Raw genomic sequence first — 13869 nt, 5'->3', positions numbered from 1 at the left:
AACAGTCGTGAAACAAAACAGTGTCTGCAGGGAATGTGACCCCCCGTACATCCCTCCCCTGAGAGGTTCCCTCGGCCCGCCTGCCTCCCAGAGCGCTGCAGTCTGTAGGCATGGCTGAGCTTTGCCTGTCCTGTGGGGATACGAGGACCCTCCTGCTGTTGCACAAATAACTCATCCACCGGAGAGTCTCTGCTCTGTGAAGCAGCAATCAGCCAGCAGTCCTTTTACAGTTGGGCCCACACAAACGGTAATTCTGTTATGTAAAAAGGGAGGAGATACCATGCTATCTGCGTGCTTTGTTCTCCTGTTTGATGTGAATTGCCTGTTTGAAGTGAGGGCTTAATGTCGACACGTGTGGCAGCTGTGTGGAGAGGAGTGTTGTGGAGCGCTATCTAGTGCAAATCAGCAAAGTAAACTGCAGTCGAGTTTCCACACTCACGATTCGATTCTCAGAGGGTTTCAGCAAAGATAACACTTGTGATGATAAGCCATTGCATTGTGTGCTGCGTGTTGGTGTTTGTGTGTTTGGTAGGAGGTGGGAGAGTTAAGGTGGTGTGTGGGGTGGTCGTACCCCTTGCTTAGTGAGCATGTAATGCTGTTGTCAAGGCCACAGACACTTCTACAGAGCACAGAGAGGATGAAGGCCGACGCCTCACGTCTGCAATTTCTAAGCAGATTATCACCTCTGTGTGTTAAACTCCTGTGTGGTCGCTGAACAGGCATCAAAATGTAGCCACAGACTGAAAGTAATGTCAACCTGGGAAATTCAAAATGAGGTTCAAATGTCACGGTCAATGCTTAAGGGAAACCTGCTCTTTGACTGCTGTTGAATCCTTTGTCGCATTAAACCTGGGGCTTCGACTTCACACCATTGCAGTTTTAGGGCATCGCACTAACCATCTTTATCACATTAATTGGCTAGAGCTGTGAAAAGCAGCTTTCGCCAATTCCCCTCACGCATTAGCTAAGAAAGTGCTTCAGACACAGAGAGATGGTCGTTACACTGTGTCCAAGAACATAATGTCTTTACCACGTTGGATTATATTTTGTTGATCAATAACCTTTTGCATGTTTATGGGGAGAACAGATAAGAACATAGCACTCAAGGGGATGGGTTTTTCTTCTAAATGAACAGAATCCAAGAAATGTCTGGCACATGCTATGAAGGTGCCTCTTGAATATAACAAGAAGGGAAGTAAAATCCTTTTCCATAGATTGAATCACTCTTCTTTAAAATGCTCTGAGACCTTTACAAGCAATATCTTCTGTTTCATCTATTTGTTCATTTAATTTTTTTCATGAACACCCTCTTGGGATAAAATGTTTCTCACACTTTCAATGCTTTTAAACAGTTCTAATTATAGAAATATAAATTTTGAGTCTTTATACATTTTTATTTCATTCTAGTAATAGATGCTTACATCGTATAATGTAGGGTGGTGCAAAGACAATAAAACAACTGCTGGTTCCTAAAGAAAGTGGGAAAACTGGCTGATTAGAAGATGTAACTAAGTGTGGAAACTCATAAACAATTAAATGTCTCAATAATAAACGCAGGTCCCTTGAAAAAACTACTGGACATGGCCAGTCTTTTGTTAAAACCATCACTATGTTAAAAAACAGTTAGTTCCATCTAACTGTGTGCAACCAAAACTTACAGAAAAGGTTATTCTCTTTGATCAAAATATTTGCTTTGAATATTGTAAAATATATGACTAATGTTTCAGCTCTACTGTGCTACTCTGCCAGGGAGCAGGGAATATCTGACCCCAATGCCCAAACCAGGTCCCATGCCACAGATAGGCAAGGACCTGCAGCAGTCTCTCTTTCACTGTCCTTGCCATTGCAAATGACTAACAACACCAAGATTGCAATAGACAGCCCAGTATTCTTGGATCAGAAAATGATTGTGCACAGCCTATAGTACAATTTGGCAAGTGCTGGACATGAAAAACGGGCTGTAATTTTAATAACTGGTCAAACAAAACACAGGCACACAGCTAACTAGGAGTGCAACACATAAAATCACAGACAGCACACCAACAGCAGATATTAGGAGTTGAGTTTCATCAGGGACTCTGATGTTGATCATTTAAAAAATGCCCTTATGACTACAATCCAAACGTACACAACCAACATCCCTACATCAATCTAACCAACATGTTAGGTTATGTACGAACAAAATGCTTTTAAGGGAGAATATACTTAAACTCCTGTCACATTAATTACCATGTGTTTCTACCACATATGAAGAAAGATAAGTAATACACAGGCATCAGCTATCAACATATCTAATATTGAAGCAACCATAATGTTATCTGCAGCTGTTCAAGACTCCCTGGCATTACAACTCAGAGATAGTACATAGCTATGCAACTGTCATAGCACTGACTCAAAAGTAATCTTACTTAATGCTATGGCACTCACCTCAGCATGCTGAATGTTTTTAGTGACTGTCATGTGTTGTGCATGTGCAATCAGGGTGCTTATGTACGTTGTATGTAATTTTTGACTTTACTGGCACTAGCATTAGCGGTTTTGGTTAACAAAAGAGAATAGCTTATTTATCAACCGATTTAGTTCACATGTACTTGAAATTGTCATAATCTGCCTGTGTTGGGGCTTTTTGAGTTTGTATTGTGTTTACTTTCTCTGCACTGCCACGTTCTTGCTTTATACCAGTTCATTCAGGTTTATTAAATTAATTCTGATATTTCGGTTTTGGTTACTTCCCTGGATTCCTATGTTTTATGTTTTAATTTGTATTTCCTTATATAACTGGTTCCTCCCTGTTTATGTTGTTTTGGTAGTCTCAGTATTAACCTTTTTCAGTTCACTTAGATGTTATCCGTTACCTCCCTGCACTCCCTGCTCATTAATGTTAATTACTCACTCTCCCTCAGTTACCCTCAGTCTCTCTCCCACCAGCTGATCCTGATTCCCCTCTGATTAACTCTGTGTTCATTGGTTCATTCTCCATTCTCCCTCAGCACATATCTTTGTCATTGTTCCCACTGGTTCCTCCTGAAATCTTCCTTGGATACTACCTTGCTACTACCCAATTCATGTCCTTTGACCTGTCTGTGTTCTTTAGGTCCTACCTGCACCTGTAACTTTACCTTTATCATTGATTAAATTCATTCATCTGCTCGCCATGCTGCTGCTTTGTTTTTTCCTGCACTTTGGTCCAACAACATCCTCACCTACAGAAATACTATTAATACAAAGATTAAGAGGCTGCTGACGGCACCTTTTGACCAATGTGTGATTAAAACCACCCATGAAATAACGATTGTCATAACTTAAAAACACAACACAGAACAAATAACAACCCTCGAGGCTGAGGCCTGTTCACATTAGCTGAGCAGATAGCCTGCAAGCATTCAAAATAGTTCAACCTTGAGAACTACACAGAAAACAAAACACCATAAAATAAACAATATTTAGATTTTTTTATCTAAACAAATTTTCTCTGCCCAAACCTCTTATGTGAGCTGTTCTGAAGAAAATATGTGAGGTACAAAGGGGGCTGGTCTGGGTAGCAAAGCTGGTACGGTCCAGACACGTGGCGGGCACGAACAAAAAAACTTTGCAGCTATTCTCAGTAGCTGTTATGGGGGTAGCTTATGCTGGGCAGAGGTGCGGTTCTCATACCTTCTTCTCCAGGCCATTGGGAAAACAGATTCAATTAGAGACAATGTCTCTTCAGGTTGGAGGGGAGTTCCTGCCTCAAGTGGAGGAGTTTAAGTATCTCGGGGTCTTGTTCACGAGTGGGGGAAAAATGGAGCGGGAGATCGACAGACAGATCGGTGCGGCTGCCACAGTAATGGGGGCGCTGTGCTGGTCCGTTGTGGTGAAGAGAGAGCTGAACCGAAAAGCAAAGCTCTCAATTTAGCGGTCGGTCTACGTTCCTACCCTCACCTATGGTCATGAACTTTGGGTCATGACCGAAAGAACGAGATCCCGGATACAAGCGGCTGAAAGGAGCTTCCTCCGTAGGGTGGCCGGGCACTCCCTTAGAGATAGGGTGAAGAGCTCGGCCATCCGGGAGAGACTCGGAGTAGAGCCGCTGCTCCTCCACATCAAGAGGAGCCAGTTGAGGTGGCTCGGGCATCTATACCGGATGCCTCCTGGACGCCTTCCTCGGGAGATGTTCCAGGCACGTCCCACCGGGAGGAGGCCCAGAGGACGGCCCAGGACACGCTGGAGGGACTATGTCTCTCGGCTGGCCTGGGAACGCCGTGGGCTCCACCCGGAGGAGCTGGAGGAGGTGTCTGGGGAGAGGGACGTCTGGGCGTCTCTGCTGAGTCTGCTGCGCGTGCGACCCGGTCCCGGATAAGCGGAAGACGACGAGTACGAGTCTCTTTGTGGCATTTCTGGCACAGGTTGCTCTTTTGCAGAAGCTCAGAAAGAAACGTTTCAAGACAAGCTGTCTTAATTCCCTCTTTTTGCATAAACGCTGGATTATTTGGAGAGCAGATCATACTTAACTTCAGTTGCTCTCAATGGACGGATTCGCTAACATCAGATCGTGTTCCATGCTGAATTCAAGTTTGAAGAATTAGTCCAGCTTGCCAGCAAGTTGAACAATGGCGTGCGTTTCCTTTTCTGTCCCTTATCTGTGGGAGAGTCGCAAGGTAGAGAATGAAGTGTGTGAAGGAAAATGTTTTTGTCCACAGCTTCATGACATCTAACTATGACTCCTCCTTCCTGGGCTGGACTCAGTGTAGATTAAAAACAGTATTTATAGTTGCAGAGAGTTTCCTACCAGCATCTTTGTGTACAGTTCAGAGTACATGTTTTATTCATGTTTTTATCCATGGCTGTGGCACAACACATGGCACCTAAAAATGTATTGCTAGTGAGGACTCACCTATTTTTTATTTATTTATTGAGAGGATTGAGCCTTCAGTCTGAGATGGCAATCATTAGGCATCGGGAAAGGAACATAGATGGTGTCACCAGAACAACAAATAACTACCAGCTCCTACTCTGTCTTATTTGTCTTATTGTGATGGCAAGCCACACAGGGTAAGAGCCACACCCTACTATAATCTGGTTTTCCTTTAATTTGCTTTGCAGTCATTACTTTAAATATTCCTTTATTGTATAGTTTCTTTGTTTATTCCTCTATCACCTTACAATGTTTATATGAAGTGCACACATATTAACACTGCAAGGTCAATTCAGTTCTATGTTGTATTAATACTCTTTTCTTTCTTTGAGTTTACCTGGCTGTTTGGTGTTTGGCTTCCCCTTCCTGATGGGCAAAAGGCATGGCTAAGGGCTGAGATTCCTGAAGTACTACTGATGGCCTCATTGGACTGAACCAAATGCTTCAGACCAAGTGGGGGGAACCTTAGGGGTTGTTTTGGATTTATTTCCTGTTATTATGCGGCAGTCATTTTGTCTTCCCCTATTGTGTGTGTGTGTGGTTTAGCTAAACCTTTATTTAAGGGCCCTTATGTGTTAGTTCAGGAGGTCGGTATTGGTTTGTATCTGTCTGAGTCTTGTCAGTGACGATTTTGAGTCTAGTATCTTGAGTTGACCTCTTTTATTGGCATGCCTGTATAATTGCACATTTTGTTAACCACTTTTTCATGTTTAATAAAACCCACTTTTATTTAATTCAACACCTGTGTCCTCTACTCTGTACTGCTTGGTTCCTGACACTTATGTACATCAAGTCAAACATGTACAGGGGTTAGACAATGAAACTGAAACACCTGTCATTTTAGTGTGGGAGGTTTCATGGCTAAGTTAGACCAGCCTGGTAGCCAGTCTTCATTGATTGCACATTGCACCAGTAAGAGCAGAGTGTGAAGGTTCAATTAGCAGGGTAAGAGCACAGTTTTGCTCAAAATATTGAAATGCACACAACATTTTGGGTGACATACCAGAGTTCAAAAGAGGACAAATTGTTGGTGCATGTCTTGCTGGCGCATCTGTGACGAAGACAGCAAGTCTTTGTGATGTATCAAGAGCCACGGTATCCAGGGTAATGTCAGCATACCACCAAGAAGGACGAACCACATCCAACAAGATTAACTGTGGACGCAAGAGGAAGCTGTCTGAAAGGGATGTTCGGGTAATAACCCAGATTGTATCCAAAAAACATAAAATCACGGCAGAATTAAATGTGCACCTCAACTCTCCTGTTTCCACCAGAACTGTCCGTCGGAAGCTCCACAGGGTCAATATACACGTCCGGGGTGCTATAGTCAAACATTTGGTCACTCATGCCAATGCCAAACGTCGGTTTCAATGGTGCAAGGAGCTCAATTCTTGGGCTGTGGACAATGTGCAACATGTATTGTTCTCTGAGTCCACCGTTACTGTTTTCCCCACATCCAGGAGAGTTACGGTGTGGAGAAGCCTCAAAGAAGCATACCACCCAGACTGCTGCATGCCCAGAGTGAAGCATGGGGGTGGATCAGTGATGGTTTGGGCTGCCATATCATGGCATTCCCTTGGCCCAATACTTGTGCTAGATGGGCGCGCCACTGCCAAGGACTACTGAACCATTCTTGAGGACCATGTGCATCCAATGGTTCAAATATTGTATCCTGAAGGTGGTGCCGTGTATCAGGATGACAATGCACCAATACACACAGCAAGACTGGTGAAAGATTGGTTTGAACATGAAAGTGAAGTTGAACATCTCCCATGGCCTGTACAGTCACCAGATCTAAATATTATTGAGCCACTTTGGGGTGTTTTGGAGGAGCGAGGAAACTTTTTCCTCCACCAGTATCACGTAGTGACCTGGCCACTATCCTGCAAGAAGAATGGCTTAAAATCCCTCTGACCACTGTGCAGGACTTGTATATGTCATTCCCAAGACGAATTGATGCTGTATTGGCCGCAAAAGGAGGCCCTACACCATACTAATAAATTAAACCAGGTGTTTCAGTTTCATTGTCCAACCCCTGTAACAGGACTTGATGTTTCAAAAAATATGCTTAATTTTTTTATGTTTGGATAAACATAAAAAGTTTTTTAGGTACACCAATATGTGGCAAGATCAGAAATTTTGCAGCTGCTTTACATTTGAAAATGTTATTGCTGAAACCACTTATAAACTATTTTGGAGAGTGTGACTGTTTGTTCATAATTTTTACACAAATAAACCACACAAATATTTGATTAGATTAAATAATTTGTATTTAGAACCTGTGGAGAGTAATAAACATTAGGAGAATAGCCTGGAGGCCCTCAAACGTCAAAGAGCTCATCACCAAAACTAAATCTGTCAGGAAAGGCTACATCTGCATAATACCAGTGGAAACATACAAAGAGCACAGGCAACAAATGGATCTAGGCAACCCCAAGGACATGGTTTGTAATGACTTCTGCGAGGGCTCCCAACACTTGGGAAGGAACAGCACATTGTTGTGAATGAAAATGCATTTAGATGATACTGTTAAAGTTGTAATGATGAAGACTGGGAACACCAGAGCCACCCAGCTTACTGACAAAGATCTAGAAGAAAAGCAGGACAATGCCAGTCAACCATCCTCCTTCCTTTTTAGCCAGTATGCAAAAGACTGTCACAGCCACTCTACAAGATGCATATCCACCTATACTTGCACTGCCATTTTCATGTTGATATTTTTAACTTTTTCAAAATAGGTAATCTTTTTACATGATTACTTTGTCTTCTGAGAGATGTTTGTCTCATTTTATTTGTCTCATATCCTATCAGAAACAAATTTCTTGTGAAAATATATTTAAATCTCAATTTATACTAGAAGCCTGAAAAACTTAAACAGTCTTAGCTTGTCATAATTTGTAGAGTTTTGTTGTTGATGTTTGAGTTTTGTTTTGGGTCTTGTCTCTGATCGTTATTGTTTACGCTCTTCTGTTCATGGTGCATTTTTTGTTTCGTTATTTCTGCAAGACATTTCCTTTGGTTAAATCGTGTCCCTGTATTTCTGTTTTGTTTCCATTCATGTTTTGGTTTCTACTCTCAGCCACTGCCATCATGATCAGCTTCATCCGGTCCACCTGCTCCACGCAATCAGTCTCACTGCTTTCACCTGTGCCACCCACCTTATATAAACTGCTGTTCTCTTTACTCTTTGCAGATACATCCCGTTTGCAATGCCAAGCTTGTCCATGGGTGTCTTGCTTCTGCCAAGTCTTTGTACTCACTTGTCTGCCTGTCTGCATTTTGGGTCCACTCCAAAAGCCTTTCCTGACAGAATGCATCCGGTATGTATGGACCCGGTAAACAAATGGCAGGTGAGCGCTTTGGATCTCTGGGTCTAGCAGTACAGGGAGGAGGCACTGAGGAATCTGCCCGCATCTTGAGGGTCCGACTGACATCTCCACTCTGTTTCGGGGGATCTGGCTGACACTTCCATTCCTCCTTGTTGTCTCCGAACACCATAGCCCGCACCATGTCTGCAGAGCGCAGCTGAGCTCTTTGCAGCAGGGACTTGCACACTACAGGTTCTCCCTCATCCGCTTCAGCTTGGTGCAGCAGCAATATCCGCATCTTCTTCTCATCACAGTCAACGCCGTCATGTAACGACTTCCACGCCTTTGCCTGCCACATCTCCTGGGTTTACAGCTGCTCTGTCAGCACCGGCAATTGAGGACACAGGATTAAGCTTTTCAGGGAGTTTGCGCATCTCAATTCCCTTCTAGGTTTTGTACAGAAATTAAAGGAGATTGAGAGGAATTATGAGGCAGCAGTGAGAGGCTTTTGCTGATGCAAACTCTGGGACCAAAACACTGATGCCAGTCTCCAAGGCCGCTACGCCAGTGCTGGCCTTCAAGACCACTACGCCAACACTGGCCTTCAAGACTTCAATGACAATGCTGGCCTCCATGGTTCCTCTTCTTTGCAGTCAACCACCAGTTCCCCATCTTAGACTCCATCGCCTGCTGCTAATGTCTCTATGTCACTGCCAGCCTCCAGGGCCCCATCTTTGCCTCTGTCACTGGCCACCAAGGTATCTATGCTACTGCCGACCTCCTGGGCCACATTTGCACAACCGTCGCCTGCCGCCAAAGTCTCTATGACACTCCCACCCTCCTGGTATCCATCTTCGGTGCTGTCGTTGGCCGTCAAGATCTTTGTCAAAACCAGTGTTATTTCCAGTCATATTTTGATTTCTACTCTCAGCCACTGCCATCATATCAGCTTCATCCAGTCCACCTGCTTCATGCAATGAGACTCACTGCTTTCACCTGTACAACCCAGGCTGTACAATTTTTTTTAAATTATTTTTAATTAAACCTTTTGTACTCACCTGCCTGCCTGTCTGCATTTTGGGTCCAGTCCAAAAGCCTTTCCTGACCTATCTATTTTTCTCTTTTCTGGCTGTATGTCTTTTTCATGTGTGATACCTTTCAAACTCTTCTGTACCTAGTAACACAACTTGTTTAAGAAAGTGCAAACACAGTATTTTCACTTTTGTCCTTCATTTCCAGCTGTGCACTTGTTCCTGGGTGACTCACCACAATTGGAAACAATTGGGCCACAGTAGTATTTCTCCTGAAAAGAGGCAAGTGAAAAACCAGCCCTAACAGGGAAACTTTTTGTTACACTTCACACTATTTTATTTATAACAAGCTTATCCAGTAGTCTGAATAGTTTCTTTACACATCCTTGACCATTTGGACATTATATTGCAAAAGGGATGTGACCCTTTCACGCTCCAGTGGCTGAGACTACTGGGACTGTTACATCTATACTCTCTACACGTCTCCATGCTGACGCCCCAAGGCAGCACTGTTAGCACCAAATTGACAAAGCAACTGGATGTGACAGGGGGAGTCACAAAATTGCTTTTTGTAGGATCCATGTTTTCCCCTCCTCTCTTGTCCCTCAGCACTTCAAAAATTAGATCATTGCTCAATTTAAAGCGTTATGATAGATCTTAGACAGGATCTACTTTATCCACTCGTTGAGATAAGATGGAGGAGGATGAACCCGGGAGCCCCTGGGGGCACAACATGTAGGTTTGATACGGTCATACGCAGAGCACAACGCTGCAATTTCTGTCTTGTCATTGACAAATACACATCATCTTTATGACTCTGGGACTGTATCGTGTGTCATCAAGGTTGATGATTTTATCAGTTTTTGCTCAGGCAATTTCAGGCTTTCAGGTGCAATGCTTCCACTTTTTTTTTTTTTAACTGCAGCACAGTGAGATGATGACTACAGCCTAGACATACATACGGCAGTGAGCACAAGCATTTTAGAAACATTGAAATGTCTGCCATTGGCATCAGATGGCAGCACAATCTGTAAGGCAGTCATGTGCTGTGCCATACCACAGTTGTATTCATTTCAATGAAGCAATTATTGAATCCTGGGGGAATGGCCAATAAAGCCCCAATGGCTCTGCAGGGGATTCATGGCTCTTTTTGTGCTGGACACCTATAACACAGCTTTTTGATTGCAAGAGAGAAAGATCCCCTCAGACAAAGAAGAGATTTATCAGTGCCCCTGTAGCTATCTCCCATTCCTAATTTCTTGGGTGCTACAGTTGAGTATGGATTTCACAGAGTCTCTCTGAAGCATGAAGCTTCTACTGTATACCAGGTCACCTAACAAGCTCAGACCACACAGCTGTATTGTCCTGAATTCATTTTGGTGCACACCTACTGTCCAGCAAAGCAAGATGAGATAAACTTGAAAAACTCTGCCTCAAGATGTCCCCTGCAAACCATTGCAATGAGAAGCGATTTTCCATGCATGTTTTTGCGTCGCTTAAACAAGCACTGATGTAAAAGGGCAAGGACCTCCTGCCTACATAAATATAGTCTTATCACGTAAATGATCTGTTCTTTATGCAAACCCACATCCAATTAATATTCACTGATTGCCGCACAATAACTGATTGTTGATATTTAATGCGATCATAGCAAAATACTAGTGTGGCATTTATCTCGTGTCTAAACAATCACATACCCGAGCAAGTGCATTCTGTAGCATTAATATCATAAGCTTTAAAAATGGAAAAAAAAAACAGGCCTAATGGGCTGAGTATTACATCCAGACACTCCTCTGGGTTGAAGAGAAGGAGCAAAACTATTTCCCCTTCATTTTCTTTCTTATGAGCATGCATGAGAAGAATGAGGTTACATTTGGATGCTCAATTAATTTTAGTGGTTTTTACACTATTAAACACAATTTATCCAGAGGCTATTACATCCTGCTCATTGTCTTTTTTGTTTTGCTTTGATATTTTTAGTGCTCCAGCAAAATGTCTGTATTTTAATCTACCTTTTACAAGGCTGGAAATATTACACCATTTTTAAATTAATATATTGTTTGTTTACATCCTAGTCCTCATGTTCTCTGCTTCCCTTCCTGTCAGTTCAGTCTGTGTGGTGTTAGGTTTTGTTACTCTGTAATCTGGTCTGTAATCTGGTGTGCTTTGTGGATTCCTTGTTCGTTCTTAGGTTATGGTGTTTCTTATGTTCCCTCTAGTTTCTCGGTTCATGATTATTCTCTACTCTCATTTGGTTATTTGTTCATAGCTTCGTTTTAGTGTTTATTAGTCCCTCATCATGTTTTAATCTATGTATTGTTTTCACCTGTTCCCTGCCTCCTTGTCACACCTGTTCTTAGTTCCTTGATTACCTGCCTTTGTTCTCGCTCTGTTTATTAGTTGATTTTGTTTCATTGTCATTTGCTGGTTCCTCATTTCACACCCGTTCACAACTGCTGATAAGGTTCAGTTTTTTCTACGTCCTGCAGGGTAAACTCAAGTAAGTTTTGAATTGTCTCATGCTTGAACCTGCTGAGATTTTTGCTACGTTCATAACTGTTTGAATAAAGCTGAAGACTGCTCGAAATGCTGCCGCCAAGCTCTTGCCTGCGCTTTGGTCCAACCACAAAATCCCACCGTGACACTCAGTCCACTTCTCAACAGTGTGAACTGTAGTTTTGGAAGCTCTTAGTTTCTGCCTGTAGGTTGAGATGAGGTGGATAAGAGAATGATCCGAAAATCCCAGAGCAGCCCTGGTAACAGCATGATATGAGTCCTTTAAAGTTGTGTAACAATGGTCCAGTGTGTTTTTGTCTCTGGTGGGACACTTAATATGCTGTCTGTATTTGAGGAGTTCATTGGAGAGGTTTGTACTGTTAAAATCTCCCAGTATTATGATGAAAGAGTACGTGTATTTTTTCTCCACGTCTGTAATCAGCTCAGCGAGATGTTTTTCAGCGGCAGAAGTGCAGCCATGCGGTGGAAAATATGAGCCAATTATTATAAACGAGGAAAACTCTCTCGATGAATAAAACGGTTTACAGTTTATGGAAAATGACTCCAGATCAGGACTACATGTTTTCCTCAGCACTTTTATGTCTCTCCACCAACCTTCATTTATATTAAAGCAGATTCTGCCTCCTTGCTTCTTCCCCAATAGCTCCTCGCTGCGATCCGCTCTGAACAGCTGGAAGCCCGGCATCAGCAGTGCGCGGTCTGGGATGTTTTCACTCATCCATGTCTCGGTAAAGCAGAGAACCGCTGATCCGCGGAGGTCCGTGTTTTTACAGGTGAGAAGAAGCAGTTCGTCCATCGTGTTACGTAGAGAGCGGACATTTGCCAGATGGATTAAAGGCAGTGGTGTGCAAAGTCCTCTTTGCCGGAGCTTTACCAGCGCGCCAGCACGGTTTCGCCTCCAACACCTTCGGTGCAGTATCCCATAGAATGCCGCGGCTCCGGTCGTCAGAAGCTCAGTGAAGCTTGGATCGATGGTGAAAAAATCCTGTTTGCACATCTAACAACTTAAAATTTTGCTCATTCTTATGTCAATCTCTGCAGTAACAATGGCCCTCTCGACTACTTCTCTAATTGATAATGTTCTTATCCAACTCTTCTAGTTTAGCTGAACAGCCATGTTTTGGTAAGTTTGCATTTATGCCATTCTCTTTCTATTATAGATTATGGGTTGAAGTGTACTCTATGGAATGCTCAAGTAATAGGATGTTGTATAACCTAACTTTTCTTTAAACGTTTCCCCTGCTGTTATGAAATACACAGCATTCCATCCACCATGAGCCCTAGTCCACTGCATTTTTGGAAAGGCAAGTATGGTCACTGGTGAGCAAACAGTTGAGGACCCCTGGTCTAGATCCTACACTTGTTTATTCCCTTTAGCCTTAAATCATTGGTTTGAAATGATATACAGGTCCAGTTAAAATGTTTTGTTCATTTCAGTTATATTGAACTCATAAAGGGTTCTTTTAAGTTCAAGAGCTTGGTCCGTTTGGTAGAGAATATGAGGTCTAATCTAAATAAACAGTTTAGATTGCATAGCAAAACGGCTTCCACAACATCCAACAAAGCAGTTTTGATTACATTCAAGAGACTTTCTAACACTGCTACACTGCAGCCATGAATAACTCCCTGTATCATTATGGTAATGTTAAATGTGGTTTATTAAGCCTTTGGAGAGAAGCTGCCTCGTCAGTGAACAAACGTAAGATTTCTGCCATTGAAATGTAGATATTCTTGCACAGTAATTAGGCTGTGCAAACAGAAAGACGGATGAGTGAACAGACACCAAAACTACACCGAGAATAGGAGTGGATAGCTTTTGTCAAGTTCTTTTTTTCCTGGATCAGTGAGCAATGTGACTTATAAATCATCCAACTAACATTTAACATCAAAAAAGAAATCAAAGCACTAAATTATTTTATATGTTAAATGAAACTTTTGTGGCATTATTAGCCTATCACTGATGTAATTTATGGAAGGGACTGTTCCTTCTACAGGCCATGGAAGTCGTACCATTCTACTTTCAATGATTTCATTTATTTTTATTAAAAACACAGACTTACAATTCAGTTCACTGTCCTTCAGTCTCTGCAGCTGCAGCTGAAGCACGGCCCCCATACAG

Source organism: Girardinichthys multiradiatus, chromosome 23, assembly GCF_021462225.1.
Source record: "Girardinichthys multiradiatus isolate DD_20200921_A chromosome 23, DD_fGirMul_XY1, whole genome shotgun sequence".
Classification (NCBI taxonomy): domain Eukaryota; kingdom Metazoa; phylum Chordata; class Actinopteri; order Cyprinodontiformes; family Goodeidae; genus Girardinichthys; species Girardinichthys multiradiatus.
The sequence above is the reverse complement of the archived record's forward strand: the minus strand, read 5'-3'. Positions refer to the sequence as shown.